The sequence below is a fragment of the Canis lupus genome, chromosome 24, assembly GCF_011100685.1.
Source record: "Canis lupus familiaris isolate Mischka breed German Shepherd chromosome 24, alternate assembly UU_Cfam_GSD_1.0, whole genome shotgun sequence".
In the NCBI taxonomy this organism is placed as follows: Eukaryota; Metazoa; Chordata; class Mammalia; order Carnivora; family Canidae; genus Canis; species Canis lupus.
This window is the reverse complement of record NC_049245.1, coordinates 30,461,291-30,482,986: the sequence shown is the minus strand read 5'-3', so window position 1 is coordinate 30,482,986 and position 21,696 is coordinate 30,461,291. Positions and strand designations below refer to the sequence as shown.

At 40.6% G+C, this 21,696-nt stretch overlaps 1 non-coding gene across 20 annotated transcripts in view; it reads right to left on the bottom strand.

Annotated features, from left to right (window-relative positions):
- The window catches only part of LOC119865668, a 235,930-nt gene that overhangs the window by 162,303 nt on the left and 51,931 nt on the right, over positions 1-21,696 (bottom strand). For all 20 annotated transcript variants that reach the window (XR_005377872.1, XR_005377871.1, XR_005377887.1 and 17 more), the window contains exons 2-3: positions 2,153-2,217; positions 1,922-2,029 (exon numbers count right to left, since the gene is read on the bottom strand). This is a non-coding gene — a transcript (uncharacterized LOC119865668). The remainder of the gene's footprint in view (positions 1-1,921; positions 2,030-2,152; positions 2,218-21,696) is intronic.

The window sequence follows — 21,696 nt, the reverse complement described above, 5'->3', positions numbered from 1 at the left end:
ATAAAAGCATTACTTTCAGTAGCCCAAAAATAGAAACAACCTAAATGTCTATCAACTAATGAAAGAATAAATAACAACGGGTATATCCATACAATAGATAATTATTTGGAAATAAAAAGGAATGAACCTCTGGTAGATGCTATCTCATGAATGAACCTCGAGAACATTAAGCTAAGGACACAAAGCCAATAGCAAAGGGGCACATATTAGAAGAGTCCATTTACATGAAATTCTGAGATAGGCAAATCTATGGAGTCAGAAAGTCAATTAATGGTTGCCAGGGGCCTGGGGGAGGACAGAAGACAAAGGAGCAGTGAGGACCTTCTGACAAAAGGTTTCTTTTGGGGGTGGTGAACACATTCTAAAATCAACTGTGATGATGGCTGTATAGGGTTTGTTTGTTTTTTAAGATTTTATTTATTTATTTTAGAGAGAGAACATAAGAATGGAGGGGAGCGAGAGAGGGAGAAGCAGCCTCTCTGCTGAGCAAGGAACCCAACACTACTAGGCTCGATCCCAGGATCCTAAAGTCATGATCTGAGCCAAAGGTAAATGTTTAACCAACAAAGCCACCCAGGTGCCTGATGGCTGCACAGCTTTAAAAACATACTAAAAGGGTCACCTGGGTGGCTCAGTCAGTTGAGCACCTGACTCTTGATTTTGGCTTGGGTTATTGTCTCAGAGTCCTCAGATAGAGCCCTTAGATAGAGTCCAAGACTCTGCACCCAGTGGGGAGCCTGCTTGAAGATTCCCTCTGGCCCTCCCTCCCACAAGAGTACTTGTGCACTCTCTCTCACTCTCTCTCTCTCTGAATAAATAAAAATTTTTAAAAATTAAAAACATACTTAAAAAAAACCCTGAATTGCGCATTTTTAGATGAATTGTGCAGTATGTGATTTATATCTCAAAAAAGCTATTTAAAGACATAACATGATGTTCTAGTATAAATAAGCAAATTGACAATAGCACTGCCTCCCAGAGAGCCCAGCTCCATAAGGAGAGAGGACACCAAACAGCAAATGTGATAAATCAATTTTATAATGTTGTCATGGAGGGTGACCAGTGCTGGGAGAAAGTCACAGGCAGAGTGTGGAGGCACAGAATCCAGGGTGGCAGGGAAAGCCACAGTTTTAAATATGACAGTCAGGGCAGGTGTCATTGAGCAAAGGCTCAAGAATTGGCCATGAGGACATCTGGGGACAAGCATTCTAGGCAGAGGGCCCAGCCAGGGCAAAGGCCTGGAGGCCACGGCATGCAGCATGTTGGAGGAACAGCTCCAGTCCAGCTAGAGCACCATGTGGGAGGGCAGTCGAGGTCAGAGAGGAACCTGGGGTTCCTGGGGGCCCCTTCAGGCTGAGGGAGTATGGAGCCTTGCCACAGCTCAGATCGGATGTGCAGCCTCAAAAGGAAGCTGTCTCTTCCCATCAGTGGCTGGTCCAGCTGGAGACCAGGGCTCTGAGCAGAGGATCCAGGTCACTCAAGCCCACCCAGACAGGGGAGGGGGGGGGGGATTATATGGTGGGGATTTGCCAAGCTCCAGACCCAAAAAGCAAAAATGAGAAGTCAGGAAACAGCAGGCTAACAGGAAACTGCAATTTCACCATCTAATAACCCAGCATGTTTGTGATTTTCAGGTTCCAATTTTTGAATCGTCACGGTCAATTACAGGTCACAAATGATTTCCAAAGTGGGCTGCCCAGGAAGATGGTTGTGCAAATCCATTTTCTGTGGCCTTCCCACTCCAGGACTGCTCAGAGCACGTGGAGCCAGAGCCGGGGGAAGAACAGGCTAGAACGGGCCTGGGGGCCCCAAGTGGTGTTCCAGCCAGCTTTGCTGCATAGGCACAGTGTAACCTTGGCCTGGTCACCTCACCCTCCCCACCCCCAGCCTCTCCTTACAGGGAAGGCTAGACCTGACTCACCTCCCAAGGATGCTGTGAGACACCCCACTAAAAAGGACAGTGGGAAACACCAAATTCCACCCCAACCACGTGCGTGTCCTGAGTGAGCTCCTTCAGTCCTTTTAACAGCTGTAAGATATAATTTGCATACCAAAAATACACTCATTCTAAATGTATGATTTAATGATTTCTAGTGAACTTATAGAATTGTGCAACCATCACCACAATCCAATTTTAGAATATTTCCATCACCTTAAAAGGAAATCTCCAGAGTAATCCTTTGAGGTTAGGGTTCCATACATAATAACTTTGATGCCCTATAAAAACAAAAGAGAAAAATTGCAATTAAGTTCAATCACATGAAACTGCCATTTTTATAGGTTAAAAATGTCTAAATGTTGGAAGCTTCATGTAGGTTAACCTTTTCTAAAAAAGAACACTTACAAACAGTACAGCAAAATTATAGTTTGCATATTAACTCCTATACAATATATGATTGCCTGTGAATTAATTGTCCATTGTGAATTATACATTATTTTTTTTAAAGATTTTATTTATTTGAGAGAGAGAGAGAAAGAGATCAAGCACAAGTGGGTAGAGGGGCAGAGGGAGAAGCTAACTCCCCACTGAGTAGGGAGCCCAAGGCAGGCCTCGATCCCAGGACCCTGAAATCAGGACCTGAGCCAAAGACAGATGCTTAACAGACTGAGCCACCCAGGCATCCCATATACATTCCATTATTATACAGAAAACTACGTATGTTGGATTTTGTGGGTGGTTTAAGGGATTTGGGATTTTTCAAGGGAGAAATTTTGACTGTACTGTTTTCACCTTAGGCATGGTTCTTGACACTCTCAAGCCAGCATCTTCATTTGCAGTTGGGAAAAATGAAGCTTGGAAAGCACTCCCACATGGTCAGCTACCCCCTACCGTTCCAAGAAATGTAAGTAAAACTTTGTAAGTGGAAACACCTTGCATTTATAGTGTAAGAGAATTATGGTTTGTACTTTGTCATTATTTTGCATGCTCACTTTGTTTCGACAGGGGAGGGCTCTCCATCCCCTATGAGAGCCTAAGGTCCAAGGAGAGAGATGCCAGGCTTTCTTTAATATCTATCTCCCCCATGCTTGGCTGTATCATTCTTGGCATATATTACATACTCAATAAATATTAAATAAATAAAACGTGATAGGGAGAAAAGACTCCAATTCATAACTCCCTTGCTACTTCCCCCCCTCCAATGGCATCATAGTAGATACTAAAAGTTTGTGAGAACATGATTGCATCCACATGTCCAGAAGGCTAGTATATCAACACTAGCAGATCCATTCTGAGCCAACTCTCTATCACCATCTGGAAGGGATAAGATACTTTCATTTGCAGAGAACCCACAACAGTCAGCCCTCCAGCACCAAAGTCAGAAGTTTCCAGTCCCAAACCTGGGGAAGAAAATGAGAAGCAGCAGTACAAAGGGCTCCACTCCTCACCAGTCACCTGCTGTCTTCACCGGGTTGGAGGCCAGACCCCCCCAGCCAAGGAAAGATCAGGAGAGAAAAAATGCACAGAGAAGCAGGGACACTGAGGCCGAAGCTGATGCAGATGCTCCCAGTTGGGCTTTCCAGAGCTTACAGACAACAGAGATCTGTGTAGATGGAAGGTGGGGATGTGGGTGCAGAGTGGGGGCAGTATTACTGCTTGAAGCCCAGGTGGGTTTCTACAACCCCACGGGGAGAAGATACTATAATCTCTCCTCCCACCAACGGGAAGAAGGTGTCACCAATCTAACCTAAGACATTGAATGTGGATGATAGTGGACAGGGTTACTGTGTTAAAACATGTGTGCATGGTTTCAGGGACAGGCCCAGCTTCAACTAGATTCTGCATTAAGAGGTCAGTCAACTTCTCCACTCCTAACAAAGCAATCTCGCATTGGGTGTCTGCTTCTAGCACGGAATTCCCCCAAGGCGCCCATGTAGCAAGGGGAGGTGACTGACATTTCTGGGTTCATGACGCTATGCTCAGTGTCCAGTACATGGCACAGCTCTGCCCACAGAAAGCACTCAATACTCACTGGTGGAATGAGCACTTATTATGCCCAGCAGTCCTACTCGAGGAGGGTCATCTCCATTTTCACAGATTAGGAAACTGAGGCTCAAAGAGAAAGTGGAAAAACAGCTTTGTTGATGCCAAAGCCATTTTCAACAAACTGCCCTGTTCCTATGGATTAGAGACAAGAGGAGGGAGTGAGGATATAAAGAGGATTGGTGGGGACAAAGAAAGATAAAGGAAAGGAGGAAGAAGCTACCAGAATTCAAAGAATTAAATTCCTATTTGGATTAAGTTGTGGTGTGGGGGGTGGGGTGGTATGCCATTCTGGTGGATAAATGTGTGTGCTGACTATTGTCAAGAAATGAGCATGACATACTTTTTGTTTCTTCCTCTGCCATGGCAACTGGAAAGCTTAGAATCAGATTTATTTGCTTGAGTAAGAACCAGCTCCAGAGTCTGGAACACCTATTTCTGCTTCCTTCCCAGAGAAGCTGTTTTCTGATTTATGTTTTTCTCTGTCCCACGGAAACACCCAGTCCCTGCCCCAAACCTGAAGCAGCCTGAAGGAGTGTTCACCTATTGTATTAATTGGCCTATTCCTTGATTCCTTATATTTCACTAGCTCCACACTGATCATGGGAGTAATATTAACCATAATTAGGCATCATAAGGATAATGATTTCATTAAAACGCCTTTAATAGGCTCGGACATGTGCAAGGAAAGGTGTTACACAACACAGTCAAATACTTTATCACCTTGTGATAATTGGAATCGTTGAATTACAGTAACAGAGCAACCAAAGGTAATTTCCTATTTGGCCAAAGCCGTCTGGCCTCCCCCAGGCCTCCAATTATCATATTTCTTCTTGGAATCAGGTCTCCCATCCGCCCAGAAGCTGATGCAAGCTCCAAGTTATTAAGGTGGACTCTGAGCTTGCACGGGAGCTGTGAAGTTCTAATTTTCTCATTACCCAACCTCATCTGTCAGCTATTTACTGGCGAGCCAGCCCTGTTCTTTAGTTCAGGTGATAAATAGGCATAAACAGCTTAGTGAGCAGAGAGGCAAATAAACATTTGAAAATGATCAGGCCCTGAGAATCTCCTATCAGATAGTGTTTTGGGTCAGAGATAACCGGAGCAAGCCACGGAATGAAAAATGGAGAAAAGGCTAACCAAATCTGCCCTCTTTCACTCAGAATCGCAATGACAGCAAGAGCCAATTTCTTCTACTACGTGGAGTCTCAGATGGTTCTTTAGACAGTGCTGTCAGGCTCCACAAAATAAGCTAGTATCAGGAGAATCGTTTACACTATGCACATTCATTCATTCATTCTCTTTAATGAGATCATAGTGGCATGTTACAAGCCCTGTGTAAGTGTTAGCTACCAGCTTCTGTTCACTCACATGAATGACTTGGGGCTTGCTTTGAGCCAAGTAACACAACAAACATCAAAGGTGCCATTGTGAATTCAACAGACATGATCATTGCCCTCAAGTCACTCCCTATTAGGGACTGATTGTGTCCCCCTCCCCCAAATCACATGCTGACGCTTAATCTCCAATTTAATGGTATTTGGAGATGGGGCCTTTGGGGTGATTAGGTCATGAAGGTGGAGCCCTCAGGAATGAGTTTGGTACCCTCCCCCACGTGAAAAAACAGCAAGAACACAATCGTTATGCCACAAACCAAGTCTGCGGACACCTTGATCTTAGACTTTCCAGCCTCCAGAACCGTAAGAAAAACATTTGTTGTTTAAACCAATCTATGGTATTTTTGTTTAGCAGCTCAAATGGAGTAAGATGCTCAGTCTGGTAGGGTACAGTTACTATATAAGTCATCCTACATATATTGGCATTATTTCCATTATGATGAATGTAATGAAGAATAAGTACAGGTGCCTTGAGAAGCTAGAAGTAGGAACCTGACCTCATCTGGTATAGAAGAGGTCAGCAAATGTCTCCCTGAGGAGTAGTCTTTAGACTAAGACTCAGAAGTTGGTAGGCAAAGAGGTAGGAGGAAGAGTACTTCAGAAATAGGGAGTAGCATGTATGAAAGCTCTTAGGAGGAAAGAGCGTGGTGTAATAAGCAAGGAAAGGGACAGTTTGGTTAGAACTTACTGAGCTCTGATGGGAAGTGATGGACACAAGATTGTACATGCCTTGGAGCATGTGATAAGAGTGTGCATGTATTCTCTGAGCAATGAGCAGCCATTGAAGAACTTAAAGATTTGCTGACTGAGCGATCATGATCTGTTGGACTTCTGAACTGACCAGTAGCCAATCTAACCAGAAATATTTATTTAGAAACACAGATATGAAAATTGCTTATGATGCGATGGGAAAATCCTAAGAAATCTCCCACTACTGAATTATTTTAAAAAGAAAAGTTTGGCCAAAGCATAAGGTTCAGCAGAGAATTGGAGAAGGATAAGGTGGAAGCCTTGCAATTTAAAATACTAAAGCAAGGGACCTAGACTTTTTTTCTCTTAGACAGGAGAGAAGAGGGGCAGAGGGCAGGGAGAAACTAACCTTCATTGATTGTCTCTCATCTGCCAGGCATTACGCTGGATGTTTTATGCATAGATGATCTCATTTGATCATCAAAACTCTCAGAAATTAATTTAAGCTGCTCTACTCAATCACTCTCATATCATCAAACTTTTCAGTTTTGAACACTGAGACGTAGAGATATTTTAAAAATTGTCCAAACTGAGCTCAAGGTGCCAAGCATGGTCTTCCCATCCTCACCTTCTTCTACGACATTCTAGCACTGTCCTCATCCTTGCTGCCACATAGATAGACCCAACCACACACCTCTGCAGATACAAGTGCTCACCTCCAGAACCTTGGCTGAGGGGATCTGGTCCCACAGTTAGGAGAGGTGATTGAGACTCCTACTGAGAAGCTGAACTAAATGAGCCAGAGTATAGACCAGCTAAGAGATGATAGGAGTTCAAAACCCAAGTTTGAGCCATGCAGGTCAATGCTGAATTTGTTAGGGGCAGAGGAGCCCATCTACACAGAGAGGCAGCTGGTCAGGGCATAGCGATATGCAGAGCAAAGGCAGTGCAGTCTCATTTGGACACAAGGGCAAACTTTTTTTTTTTAATGGCTACTATGGTAAATGTAATGTATAATTTATCACTATTAAAAGTGGTTTTTTAAAGAGTAAGAGAAGCACCTGGGCAGCTCAGTGGTTGAGCGTCTGCCTTTGGCTCAGGTCGTGATCCCAGGGAGCTGGGATCGAGTCCCGCATCAGGTTCCCTGCAGGGAGCCTCCTTCTCCCTCTGCCTATGTGTCTGCTTCTCTCTCTTTGTCTCTCATGAATAAATAGATAACATCTTTAAAAAAGACAGAGAGTAAAAGACTTCATCTATTCATTTATTTACTCATGGATTCCCAAGTGCCTAAAACAGTGCCTGGAAATTAATAGACATTCAATAAATATCTGTTAAATGAATAAACGCCAGAAAATTCCACAGTTTTTACAGATACCAAACAGAAGCAGATTGAAGGCACAGAATTTAGAATTCTCTCTCTCCAACCACCGAGTGGTCCACCTAGGAATAGAGTACATGAGACTGAAAAGACTGTAGGAGACATGGTACTCCTGGCTCATTTTAAAGTGTAGCTTTTTCCTGGCACAGGCAGGGAAGAATGTTACAAGCCTGAGTAAAGAAAAAGTAAAAACTGCAATAAAAATTTTAATTAAAAAAATTCATGGAGGAAAAAAGAAAATTTCTGCAGAAAAAAATATTCACTGAAGTAGATTAAAAAAAAAAAATACCAGAAGCTTTCCTAGGATGTAAGAGGGAAAGACAATGACAAAAATTATAAGAAAGAAGATTGTAGAAATGGAGGACAGAGAATGGCAATGCAAACACACAGAAAACTTATTTACTTCCAAATCAGGTAGGACAGAAGCAATAGTAAGAAGGGGGAAAAAAAAAAAAAAGAGTAGAATGTTAACCCAAACTAGAGAGATAATCAGTAAGATTATAATTATATCTACATTTTCTATGTCTGATTTCAAAAGTCAGTTGAAAGACATAAATACCTAGATACAATTTGGGAAATTTTGCAACATGGGAATTTTAGACTCAGAAAAATTGTGATTTTTTTTAGCATAGAAGCAACAGGAAAACATTCTCAACCAAGAACTGAGAAAATGTGCCACCATGTGTCCTTCTGGAATTAAACTTGAGATGAACCCTAACTAGTCAAGACATGATATAAACCTAACAACTCAGCATTGGAGAAATCAAAGTAGAAAAGGATAATGGTGAGTTTTACAATCAATTAAAAAGGAGAAATGTCTAAATGATGCTTGCAAATCTGTTTCTAAAACAATGCAAAGGTCAAAAACTGTTCCTAAATATGAATAACCAATTGCAAGACCCTAAATCATGTTAATAAGCCCAAAAAAGTTAAAGGTAAGATAAAATATGCTTACAATGTGTATTAAGTAGAAAACACTCAAAAAATACATTTTCTCGTTTGGTCGTAAAATTAGAAAACCATCGGTTAAAGAATGCTTTTGAAAACTTAATAAAAACCACTACTCTAATTAAAATACATCCTCCAAAATAACATTTTTAAAATGTAAATAGCATTCTACACTAAAAAATAATGCAAGGAGAAACAACGAGGCATAAAAATTAAAGTATAAGACAAAACTTAAGAAGTAATATGAAATGGCTTGAACAGTAAATGTCAATGTGTTAAATCCCACTATTAAAAGACAAAAATTCTCAAATTAAGTCAAAGACAAAATCCAATTATAGAATTTTCAAAAGACACAAATGAAGTGTTTTTTTATATTAAACATTAAAAGGGCAAATGTGTATTAGGCACATGCAAATTTTCCAAGTGCAATTACAACACTCACATCAGATAAAGTAAATTCAAGGCACAAAAATATATTAAACAGGATAGTCAAGATTGTCAGATACTGATAAAGCCTAGGCTTCATAATGAAGATACCACTGTCGTGTCTTAGTCTCCTGTTTTCCTGGAAGAACATGGGACAAAGGCTCAAATTTAGGGACATAGAACATTACAAAAATTGACCATAGCCTGGACCAAAGCAAGTGTCAACAAATTTCTAAAGATTAAAATCATGCAAAGTAAGGTCTCTATCCTTATAGTAAAATTAAACTTGAAATCAGGAACAAATAATAGCAAGAAATTCCCATATGTTAAAAATAATATGCTTTTAAACAACCCATGAGTCACAAGAAAAAAAGATCACTAAGGAAATGAGAAAATATTTTTATTTATTTTTAAATATTTTATTTATTTATTCATGAGAGACACACAGAGAGGCAGAGATATAGGCAGAGGGAGAAGCAGGTTCCTCACAGAGAGCCCAATGCAGACTCGATCCAGGGACTCTGGGATCACATCCTGAGCAGAAGGCAGATGCTCAACCACTGAGCCACCCAGGCATCCCCAAATATTTTTATTTAAATCATAATGAAAATATACCAAAATTTGAGGGCTGTCACTAAAGCCATGCATATATTAGGGGGGAAAAAAACACAGGCAGAAAATCAATGAGCAAAGGATTCAATATCAAAAATTTGGGAAAAGAAGAGCAGGTTAAACCTGAAAAAAATGCAAGGAAGAAAATAAAGTTAAGTGCAAAAAATAGTACAACTAAAAAGTAGAATGCTATAGAGCATCTCACGATAGAGAAAGGTTTCTGGCACCATACACAGAAATTGTGACCCAAGTAGAAAAAACAGTGGCAAGTTGTCCTTATCAAAAAATATCATTAAGATCATAAAAAGAGGGACGCCTGACCGGCTCAGTGGTTGAGCATCTGCCTTTGGCTCAGGGCGCGATTCCAGTGTTCCAGGATTGAGTCCCGCATCAGGTTCCCCACAGGGAGCCCTGCTTCTCCCTCTGCCTGAGTCTCTGCCTCCCTCTCTATGCCTTTCATGAATAAATAAAATCTTTAAAAAGATCATAAAAAGAGAAATCCAGAGAAGAAGTTACAACAAAACATAAAACCAACAAAGAACTCATACACAGAACATTTAGAAAACTCCTATAAAATCAGTAAGTCAACCCAACTGAAAAATTGGCAGAAGATTTGAAAAGGTACTTTCAAATGAAGAAATACAAATGGGCCCCCTAAAAAAGTAAAAGGACACTACCTCTATCTTACTAGTCATCAGAGAAATGCACATTAAAACTACAACTAGATACCATTACTCACCAAAATGACTGAAAAAGTCAAAATTGTGATCATGCCAAACCAAGATGCTGGCAAGGATGGATCACTAAAAACCATATACCTTCCTACACTGCTGGTCAAAGTGCATAAGGGCATGGTCCCCTTGAAACAGTGTGGCATTAAAGACACTCAAACACCCTTATCCAGGAATTTTTCTCCTAGCAATGCATGCTCACATGCATTAAGAAACATGCACGAAGGGCACCTGAGTGCTCTGTCAGTTGGGCAACTGACTCTTGATTTTGGCTCAGATCATAAACTCAGAGTCGTGAGATGGAGTCCCAGGTCAGGCTCCACACTGGGTGAGGAACCTGCTTACAATTCTCTCTCCCCCCTCCCTCTGCCATTCCCCCCTTTATGCACAGGAATGTGCTCTCTCTCTCTCTCTCTCTCTCTCTCTCTCAGGAAGGAGGAAGGGAGGGAGGGAGGAGGGGAGGAAGGAGAGGAAACACAAAAATGTTTATAACAGGATTATTCATGAAAGACAAACACTGGAAACAAACCATTTAACCCCATTTCACTGTTATCCATTATCAACTCATTAATCCCAAAGCTGGAGAGACCCATTAACCAAGACAACCATTAGTAGTCAGATGAATAAATGGTGGTATGTTCGTGTACTAGAATAAACAAAGAAATTGCAGTATATTCATATAGTGGAATAAACAGCAATGAAAATAACTGAACTACAGCTACACATCATAAAATGAATCTCACAAAGATAATGTGAAACCAAATAAGCCAGAGAGACAAGAATAAACCGCATTATTCCATTTATATAAAGTTCAAAAAAACAGGAAAAAATAAACTATATTGGTTCTGCACATGTAGATGGTAGATGGTAATAGTGAAAAAAAAGCAAGGAATTAATTAACAGGAGAGTCAAGATAGTGCTTACTTTTATACAGAAAGAGTAGCAACTGGACTGAGGTAGAAATTCTAGAATGCCAGCAATGACCTCCTTCTTGATCTGGATAGTAGGTACTTAGGTGTTTGCTTTCTGATAAATCATAAAACTATAAAATAAAAATTAGATAAGTGAATTTAAAAAAAATTTTATAGGAGATGTGACCAATGCTGTACTCAAGGGAACATTCACATAATTCAATGTTTTACTTTTAAATAATAATAAATAAATAAATAAATAAATAAATAAATAAATAAATAATAAGGAATATAAAATAGTTACTAAACCTAAAATTCAAGCCTTAATTATAAAATAGAAACTCTAGAAAACCTGAGAAACCATGCAATAATTTGTTCAGCATAAAGGTCTTAAAGGCCTACTGTGAGGTCAACACATATAAATCAATAAAAATACAAATAAGTAATTATTTAGAAATGAAATTTCATACACACACCCACACACTACACCCTTCAGGGTGGATTTTGTATCATAAAGAGGATGTATAAAGTACAATGCCACAGTTTGCATTATGTAATAGAGTATAAAAGTGTCCAGAATTTTCCACTCCTGACTATAGCCCTGTCCTTTGCAATGTGACTTTTTATCTCCTGTCCTCAAGAAATGGAGTCTACTTAGATCAATAGACTGTGACCCTGTGCCATTTCAAGCATTGGCCTCCAGCAGCCTATACACTTCCTCTTACTTTCTCAAGCTCCTGCACATTTATTATGTGGGCAAACCCAGGCTGACCTTCTGGAAAATGAGAGAACATGTGAAGTAGAGATAAGCCATCTGACCTGAAGTCACCCCTTAATTAACCAGTCCCCAGGGGGCCTGGCAGCTGTCCATTCATCCAACACCAGAAGAACCTCCCAACTGATCCCAGCCCAAATTGCCAGCCACAAAATCATGTTGATTTTTTAAGGTACCATATTTTGAAATGGTTGCTTATGCAGAAAAAGCTGATAGATACATATTATGGGGAAGACTACTGGTTCAGACTTAGAATAGAAAAGTCTGAAAATAGGCCAGCAGTCTTTTGAGTGGTTGAATATTATCATAGGAAGGTATGTGTTTATTTATCTTCAACCCCTATGGTCTCTTTTGCTGCTGACTCTTGTAAATTGTGCTACAAACAGAAGTGTAAGGTCAAGTTCAAAGGTGACTCAAGGAGCATGGGAGTCTCCAGCTTGCTCGAACATAAGGACAAATAAGGAGACATTTGGGTTTGTTTCTGTCAGTATTGTTAAATCAATTTTTCATTTTCAGTTTGCAATAACAAAATATGCCTGCAGAAATAAAAATAAGTAAACCTTGGGAGTCCTGGGTGGCTCAGCGTTTGAGTGTCTCCCTTCACCTCAGGGCGTGATCCTGGAGATACCGAAGTCCCGGGATCGAGTCCCACATGGGGCTCCCTGCATGGAACCTGCTTCTCCCTCTGTCTGTGTCTCTACCTCTCTCTGTCTCTCATGAATAAATAAATAAAATCTTTTTTTAAAAAAAGTACGTAAACCTTTATTGTGACATTTAAGAATTACTTCTTGTGAGTCTAAAATTCTCTAACTTCTAACCCTGTTTTGTCACATTGAAACACATTTTTTCATAATACAATCTTTGAAATGCAATGTTTCTAACAGTATGATGGTTTTATGCCAGAAAATATAGTAAAAAGAAATTAGGAAATATATGTGGGATTTTTCACAATAATGGGTACATTCCTTTTAGCTCATAAGAAAGCACTATGGGGGGAAAAAGCATTATGGGGAAAGGAGAGAAAATGAGTGGGAAATATCAGAGAGGGTGACAGACCATGAGAGACTCCTAACTCTGGGAAATGAACAAGGGGTAGTGGAAAGGGAGGTGGGAGGGGGGGGTGACTGGGTGACGGGCACTGAGGGGGGCACTTGACAGTTTAATATAGTAGAACACTGAGTGTTATACTATATGTTGGTAAATCAACTCCAATAAAAATATACAAAAAAAAAGCATTATGTATAATCCTATGCTAATAAATGTGAAATCCTCAATAAAATAAATTTTCGTAATTTATATTTTCCTAAAAAATATCTGAGAAGTTGGGAAACTCTAGCCAACCATTATTCATGTAAAAAATATTTTTGAAAAGGAGAGTGAGCCTGTACTCCAATAATCACAAGTATCAGATATCCAAATCAAATTCATCTTGGCACAAAGGGATTTATTGAGAGGATTACGGGGCATCCCATGTGACTGTAAGAAAAAGAGACAAGTCTCAGAGCTGGGTATCAGAAATAGCTGGAACCAGATACTGGGGTCACCAGTCCTCTCTTGATTTTTTCTTTTTTTTCTGAGTATTTGATTCATTCTATCATTCATATGTCAAGGATCCAGTTGAGCTATAATTCCTGATTCCTCATCTCAAGACTCTCACAATCAAAAGGGGACTTCCCCTCATCTCCTACTTCCAAACCAAAAATCCTAGAAAAGAGTCAACCAGCCATAGCCAGGGGAGCAGGCTGCCACAGAACATCTGCAGCCCCCAGGAGCCCACTCGTGTATATTAAAGTCATTTCTGGGAAAGGGAAAGGTTATCTATCATACAGTTAGAACAAACTACTCCATGAAAGTAGCAAAACCCTAAGTGGTGTTACAGGCAAGTTCTTTTAAATGTTCAAACAGCAGATAATTATCATAATAAACTCTTTCAGAGCACAGAATGAACAAAAAGACCACCTCCTCTATTTTTCCAAGTTAACAAAACTGAATACCAAAAATGGAGGAAAAAACCAAACACCTCAATTCCATATATGAGGATAGTTGCAAAATAACTAATGAAATATTATCAAATAGAATTTAAACTAAAAGGGCGAAAAATATGAGACAATTTTATTTGGGAACACAGTAAAAATGATTATTATTTAAATTGTCCTAGAGGTTCTGGTAGTGGAAGGAAAAAGAGAAAGAAGAGGAGAGAGGGGATAGAGAAAAGAAAAAGAATATTGAAAAATATGCAAAACAATAGTTATTGCAAATAATACCAGTTTCAACTGAAAAACCCAAAAGAAAGGACTTTAAATTATCAGAATAAAGTATTTCATTAAATTTGGTGGTTACAAAAATAAATATAACCTATGTAGCAGCCACAATCAGAAAATAGACAAAAAGAAATCTCATTGTTAATTGCAACAAAAAATATGAAATATCTAAAAATAAATTTAATTAGCAACAAGTTAAGACTTTTATGAAGAAAACATCAAAACTTTACTGAGGCCATAGAATAAGATCTCTTCCCCCACAGAAGACAGAATGATAGAATAATCCTGATACAGGATACAATCATATAAAATATAAATGATCCCAAATCAACTATAAATCTCAAGCAATTGATAAAATCCTAAGGACTGCTCTCAGGTTTAACTGCTAGAATAAACATCTGGAAGAAGCCAAAAAATTTTTGGAAAACAAGCAAGTACTGGAAGAATGGGAAACAGAAGAAACTGCCAAAAGGTAAAACATTATATAGAGTTTCAATTATAAAACCACTTGGGTGGAGTACAAGATTAAACAGATCAATGAACACAATAAAAAGCCTTCGTATAAATATTTAGTATATGATAATGGCAGCATTTTAAATCAATAGGAGAAAGCTCAGATTATGTAACTGTTTGAAAAGGGGAGAAAAAGGACTATTACCTGTACCATCTACAAACCAAAACAAATCCCAGAAGTATTAAAGATTTTTAGATGTAGGAAATGAAACTACTTAAGTGTTAAATTATATATGTGTAGAGATTTATATAATCTTGAGTTCTAAGCAAGCAACCAAAGGAAGGAAAACCATCAGTAAAAACTTGATTGATTTAACTATATAAAAATGTAATATTTCAAGTATGTCAAGAAACACCACGAAGAAAATTGGAAGCCAAATGACAAATGAGAAAAATAATTGCAAGGTGCATACCAAAGGGTTGATATTCTTAATATTTAAAGATCCCTTATAAAGTAGCAAGAAAAAGAGGCAGTGGGGGGTGGGCAGTACAAAATTGAAGGCAATCTATGAAATTTCATAAAACAAATGACCACTAACTATACGGAAAAAGTGTTTACCTTCCCTAGCAGTCAAATCAATGAAATGTCAAACAATAACGTGACACCGTTCCTCCCTTTCAGTGAATTGACAAAAATAAAATAAAATAAAATCCAATTCTGTGCGGAATGTCAGGATACAGGCATTCTCAGATGCCACTGATAGGACACAAACTGACACTTTGCAGAAGGCAACTGAGTAACCTACAGTGGAGATTTAAGAAGTTTCTACATCTCCACACCCTGTTCTACTTCTGTAATAATGTTTGAAATTTTTCATGAAAAGTATTTTTCTAAAGTTGATAGGCTTTTACTTAGTTCTTTTACCTCCAAAAGTTAATACAAAGAAAATAATAAAAGATGCACATAAGACTTATGTGGCAATTACAGATGGGGATGGCAGTAGTGACGGTGGTAGAGATAATAAGGGTTTGAAAGGAGATACAACTTTTGTTTCCAATGCAGAGAATTTCTTGGACTTCTTATATCCACATAACCCATGACCTCAAATAACCAAATGGAAAATGAAAAATCCTGCTCAGCTGGCAGAGGCTCCCAAAGTTTCTCAAAATGAACATGACTCCAAGTTACATTCACACAATAAAAATCAGTATTTCACGTATTCGTCCTCCTTTAACATTTTGGAAATCTCTTCTAAAATTTAGCATCAGAGAGAAATGAGAACCCAAATCTGTTTCTTTGAGATGATAGTGACAAAGCCTGCAGTGAAACCCAGTGAAGCCCACACCATCTCTGTCCTTCCAGCAAACCCTGTGTCTTGACCTTTCACAGCACGGGACAAACAAACAAAGCCAAAAACCAACCAAACAAAGCCATCATGTGAGATAGGACCTTCTCCCTTACTGGCAGGCTGGAGCCAAGTCACAGACTCTAGGGTTCTGGTTGGATATAAACTGTAGATGTTCATTTATATGTATTTCCCCTATGTGTATTTCTATATGTTCATCTATATGTATTGTTCTTATTGAGAGAAAGATTTGAGATGAACAGCCCTGAGCACACAGGCTGCTACACAGCAGACCAAACTCACTTATCCAAAATGGCAAACAAGGTCTCTGAAAACAGAATGAAAGTTCATAGCCTCAGCAATCAGACAACAAAAAGACATTAAAGGCATTCAAATTGGCAAAGAAGAAGTCAAACTCTCCTTCTTCGCCGATGACATGATACTCTACATAGAAAACCCAAAAGTCTCCACCCCAAGATTACTAGAACTCATACAGCAATTCGGTAGCATGGCAGGATACAAAATCAATGCCCAGAAATCAGTGGCATTTCTATACACTAACAATGAGACTGAAGAAAGAGAAATTAAGGAGTCAATCCCATTTACAATTGCACCCAAAAGCATAAGATACCTAGGAATAAACCTCACCAAGGATGTAAAGGATCTATACCCTCAAAACTATAGAACACTTCTGAAAGAAATTGAGGAAGACACAAAGAGATGGAAAAATATTCCATGCTCATGGATTGGCAGAATTAATATTGTGAAAATGTCAATGTTACCCAGGGCAATTTACACACTTAATGCAATCCCTGTCAAAATACCATGGACTTTCTTCAGCGAGTTAGAACAAATAATTTTAAGATTTGTGTGGAATCAGAAAAGACCCCGAATAGCCAGGGGAATTTTAAAAAAGAAAACCATAGCTGGGGGCATCACAATGCCAGATCTCAGGTTGTACCACAAAGCTGTGGTCATCAAGACAGTGTGGTACTGGCACAAAAACAGACACATAGATCAATGGAACAGAATAGACAACCCAGAAGTGGACCCTCAACTTTATGGTCAACTAATATTCGACAAAGGAGGAAAGACTATCCACGGGAAGAAAGACAGTCTCTTCAATAGATGGTGCTGGGAAAATTGGACATCCACATGCAGAAGAATGAAACTAGACCACTCTCTTGCACCATACACAAAGATAAACTCAAAATGGATGAAAGATCTAAACATGAGACAAGATTCCATCAAAATCCTAGAGGAGAACACAGGCAACACCCTTTTTGAACTTGGCCACGGTAACTTCTTGCAAGATACATCCACGAAGGCAAAGAGAAACAAAAGCAAAAATGAACTATTGGGACTTCATCAAGATAAGAAGCTTTTGCACAGCAAAGGACACAGTCAACAAAACTCAAAGACAACCTACAGAATGGGAGAAGATATTTGCAAATGACGTATCAGATAAAGGACTAGTTTCCAAGATCTATAAAGAATTTATTAAACTCAACACCAAAGAAACAATCCAATCATGAAATGGGCAAAAGACATGAAGAGAAATCTCACAGAGGAAGACATAGACATGGCCAACATGCACATGAGAAAATGCTCTGCATCACTGGCCATCAGGGAAATACAAATCAAAACCACAATGAGATACCACCTCACACCAGTGAGAATGGGGAAAATTAACAAGGCAGGAAACAACAAATGTTGGAGAGGATGCGGAGAAAAGGGAACCCTCTTACACTGTTGGTGGGAATGTGAACTGGTGCAGCCACTCTGGAAAACTGTGTGGAGGTTCCTCAAAGAGTTAAAAATAGACCTGCCCTACGACCCAGCAATTGCACTGTTGGGGATTTACCCCAAAGATTCAGATGCAATGAAACGCCGGGACACCTGCACCCCGATGTTTCTAGCAGCAATGTCCCCAATAGCCAAACTGTGGAAGGAGCCTCAGTGTCCATCGAAAGATGAATGGATAAAGAAGATGTGGTTTATGTATACAATGGAATATTCCTCAGCCATTAGAAACGACAAATACCCACTATTTGCTTCAACGTGGATGGAACTGGAGGGTATTATGCTGAGTGAAATGAGTCAATCGGAGAAGGACAAACATTATATGTTCTCATTCATTTGGGGAATATAAATAATAGTGAAAGGGAATATAAGGGAAGGGAGAAGAAATGTGTGGGAAATATCAGAAAGGGAGACAGAACATAAAGACTCCCAACTCTGGGAAACGAACTAGGGGTGGTGGAAGGGGAGGAGGGCGGGGGGTGGGGGTGAATGGGTGACGGGCACTGAGGGGGACACTTGACGGGATGAGCACTGGGTGTTATTCTGTATGTTGGTAAATTGAACACCAATAAAAAATTAATTTATTAAAAAAATAAAAAATAAAATAAAACATGGTCAATTTAGCCAGACCAAGGTGTAATTAGTCTTGGCCAAATAGACATTCAGAAGTGTTCAACATCAGGAGATATCATGAGGAGACTTTGTTCTTCTAGGAAAAGATCAGAATTAGCAAGTACTGCTTATCTTCCAAGAATCCTTTACGGAAGAAACCTGAAAGAACAGGTCTTTCTTCTTTTGGGCTCTCTCAAGCCTTGGCTCATGTCCAGGAGCTTGGATAGATGGTTCTGGGTAGTCTCTAGTCTTTATGAAACAAAGTCCAGCCACTGTGTAGTGGTACCCAGAGGGCAAAACTTCTAAGTGTCTATCCATAGCCACCCTGCCCCTTTAAAGCAGAAGCCTCGCCTCCAATATGAACAACCAGAACTATATGAGCTGCTAAAATTAAAACTTCTCTGGCCTTCCACAAAGGCAGGGAAAAAAGTACGCTCTAAGCAGCCCCTGGAGGGGTGCCATACTGAGGTCACTTTGGATATCTCCCAAGAATGCCTGCAGGAGGATGGGACCCCAACAGAAGGGATGGCATGCCAGATGGCCAGAAGAAAGATTTGATCAAGGAGAACAAGATTCAGATTTGGACACCTGCCAAGTCAGCCCAATAGGCAGAGACCCCCAGTAGTAACACCAGGTCACCACGACACCAGCCAAGTAAGATACTTTCTGCACCATATGTCTTCTCTCTCCGCCCTGCCGGAGAGATGCCAGAGGTGAGGGGTGAGGAGAGAAAGATGGGAAGAAGCCAACCACAGACCACCTTCTTGCCTGCTATACATTTCTAGCCTGAAATAGGAATAAGCTGGGAGAACAGAGAAGCTTGAACTTCTTTTCTCCCTTCCTGCAACGAGAATGTTGTATGTGACCTGGCATTGGCCAAGCAGTTGCTCTCACCAGAATGCTGAACCCCGAAGGAGTGATACAGAGGTGCAGATACAGTTGAGAATGTGTTCACGACCTCAGAGGGTCTCATCCAGAGCCCAGGGCCGCAGGAACCAGCAGCCACGGCCTGACCAGAGCATTCCCATGGTCTCTGCTGCCCAGCTGCCTGCCTGGCTCAGAGCCTTCCAAATTCTGTGAGCTACCCACCGTCCCGCTGTCCCACCGATCATTTCTATTCTGCTTAAGTTAGCCATGGTTGTTTTCTATTGCCTCTCTGACACCCCCAAATGTACTATTTCTACTTCCTAATGCCTCCTACCTCCCAGGTACCCCCATCTTCCCACAGAAGCGGAGCAGCCAGTGACTGGAAGTGAGGCTTCCAGCATGAAGCAGCAGACATGCTCCTGCTGAGATCGTTGGAGGAGGGTTCAATGAAGGGAACACTTCCATAGGTGTGGGCAGGTTGTAGGGAAACTTCAAAGGAGAGTGCAGGACCCTGGAATTACACACAGTGTGGTCACTGCCCTTTCTCAGCTTGAACAATGAAGCAAGAGTGCAGATACCAGAACATGAAGGACCATCCCAGGAAAGGAGCCACCTTAGGAGGAAGATAGACCTTTAGTCACGAGGTACAGCCAGCCTGTGGCAATTCCCCATTTCTGATCCCCTGCCAAACGTCCCTATTAACAGGACTTACCTGGCTGAAGCCAGGGGACACAGGAAGCTGCTGACGGGACCCTTAAGAGGCAGCCTCCCGGAAAAAGAACAAGGTGGAGGAGGATGAAGAGGAGATCTGCAGGGTGGGGAGAGACTATGCAGGCATTTAGCACTAACACTTGAGAGAAGAAGAGCTGCCAAGGCTCTCCACGTGCCCACATATTTATCTAACCTGGGTTCCATCACCCCAGTTCTCTTCCAAGCAACCCCAGGTCAAAACTCCATCAAGACACAAGAACATACTTCCGAGGCACCAGGGTCCTCCGCCTCAGCCTCCTTCATCTGTCCCAGGGCTGCCTTGCCAAAGCACCTGCTCCTGCTTTGTCATCTCTATGACTTCCTTCTCCTTCCCACCCATCACGTTTTTCATTAATTCTGCTACAGCATGAAGACTCCTGTGCAGACAGCTGAGACTTTCTCAGCTGCAGACAGATACAGAAGTTACCATCTCTGCCAAAAAAGCCAGGGGCTATAAAACCACAGTGGGACTCAGAGACAGCCAAGAGACATAACAGCCTCAGATCACAAGGCACTTAGACCCAAGAAACAAAACAGAGCGGAAAACCATGTGAGCCATTTGCCATTTCTGCAAGCAATTGTCTGTAGGCATTTCGCTAAGAATGTTAGAGGAGTACAAGATCCCTTTAAAATGCAGTTCAGAAAAAGTCTGTACCTGAAAATACAAAGATGGTAAGCAATTGCAGATGGAGAGACCGAGAATGCTTGGAGGCCACTGAGTAGGAAGGAAAACCACCCTTACCACATGGACCATCGTGAGGTACAGAGGCAAAGCAGCGGAAAGCACTGACCCAAGATGCATTTATTCGACTTTGCACAAATATTTATCAAGTATTTACTGTGTCTAGGCACTGAGTTAGGATTTTAAAAGGCAAATGGCTAGAACAGAAGGTTTGCCTTTACTGTAACTATGCCTTTCACTATTTCCCTAGGGAAGAGGGTTTGGGAAAGCAGCAACAACAGCTTCCATTTATTGAGCATTTATGAGTGCCAGGTATTATACTGAGCACATCCTTCCTATTCACACCTCTCTGCAGCCCGAATCGGTAGACGGGTACCATCCTTACCCATCTTACAGGGAGGGCACACAGATCCAAGAATTGGCAACAAGTCCCACATGAAGAGATGCGTTAGGAGAAGAGTACCAGAACCAGGACCACTGGGGACAGTACTTCGCTGACTGTATAACACTTTATGTAAGAGGTATGTATGTGGTGCCGTTGGGACATGGCTGAGGCAGGAGGACGAGAGGAATACATGCTGCCCTTGGACACCTTTCCAAGGGGCTCAACTAAAATTTCAGTCTAATTGATTCCACCTCCTGCAATCATTTTGTCCATTCACTGGTCCTCTGCCATGAGACATCCACTGACAATGTTTTGTCAGAAAATATTGACCCTTGGACATTTAAATCAATTAGTGCATACATTTCAATTGGCTCATATGTCAAGAACACTAAGTTCTCTTGCCAAAGTACATACAGAAGTGGGGGATGAGGGGAGTGCAGAGTCAATCAGGGGAAGTATGTATAATTATATATAAAGAAGTATTTGTGATTTGTTAAGATAAAATGACTACTTATCTACATTTTTTTTTTAACCTAGAGAGGATCATCGGGGGGAGTGCCATAGGCAGTCTGCATGGCAGTTATAGCTACAGAGCTTGGAGAAGAGCCCTTCACTGACCTAAACCACATGGAGGTAATAACACAGGGGTTAGAGCTCCACTGTATGCCATCGAACTGACATCATCCT